The sequence below is a fragment of the Phyllostomus discolor genome, chromosome 6 (genome assembly GCF_004126475.2).
Source record: "Phyllostomus discolor isolate MPI-MPIP mPhyDis1 chromosome 6, mPhyDis1.pri.v3, whole genome shotgun sequence".
Classification (NCBI taxonomy): domain Eukaryota; kingdom Metazoa; phylum Chordata; class Mammalia; order Chiroptera; family Phyllostomidae; genus Phyllostomus; species Phyllostomus discolor.
This window is the reverse complement of record NC_040908.2, coordinates 154487946-154488798: the sequence shown is the minus strand read 5'-3', so window position 1 is coordinate 154488798 and position 853 is coordinate 154487946. Positions and strand designations below refer to the sequence as shown.

At 53.9% G+C, this 853-nt stretch overlaps 1 pseudogene; it reads left to right on the top strand.

Moving 5' to 3' along the window:
* Nucleotides 1–438: 438 nt before the first annotated feature.
* On the top strand, nucleotides 439–561 carry LOC114501189 (annotated as a pseudogene).
* Nucleotides 562–853: the final 292 nt, after the last annotated feature.

Below are 853 nucleotides of genomic sequence, written 5' to 3'. Positions count from 1 at the left end.
AATGGATTGAGGAAATGCTCGGGAGAAGGGCAGTCTCGCAACTTGTTGTATACACTGGACTCGCAGGAGGGGACACAGGAGGGTCATGGGAAACCCACTGGTGGTCAGGGAAAACGCTGGGAGTTCCCCCTAGATGGGTGGTAGGGGAAACCCACTGGGAGGGGGGAAACTCTGGGATTGGATAAAAAGTTAAATGAAGACACACACACTTGTATACTGGCGGGGACAACATAGCTAATGATAAACATTTACAGCACACAGAAAAGGTATTTAGGGGAACGAGCTACAATGAGGGGTTCTGTGGTCCCACGGTCTGGGGTGGTGCGTATGCCCTGAGGGGTCCGGAAAACAAGATGACTCTGACATGCCAAAGGTCTGTCATCTCAGATGCAAAAAGACAATGGACTGGCTCAGTCAAGGTGAAGACTGACTTTTGTCGGCCTCCCAGTGCTCCTCACAGGCTGTGTTCTTACACCGAAAAAGGAGGCAGAGTAAACCCACCCCATATACACCTCTGCCTAGGCCCTTTGCCTGGTCTGTATTGTGAATGGGGGGACATGGAGAAAAAAAAGTTTGACTTTTGTCAAAGAAGCCACAGGCCTAGGATGTGGCTACCTACCACGGTCCACTTTTAGTTAGGAATGTGCCCAGTCCTGTGTGGTTGCGTTTGGTCTGAGTCTGCAGGGCCTGCCGTGCTGGCCTCCCCTGAGCTTGGCAGGTTTGCTGTGTGGCCCCTTTCCATCCACAGTGGGGAAGGAGGAACAGGCCCCACCCCCCACTAGGAGGCTTGCGCAGTCGTGTTGCCGAGAGAAGGCCGTCCCAGCATCCCAGCAGGGGAGGAGTGTGTGGCCGC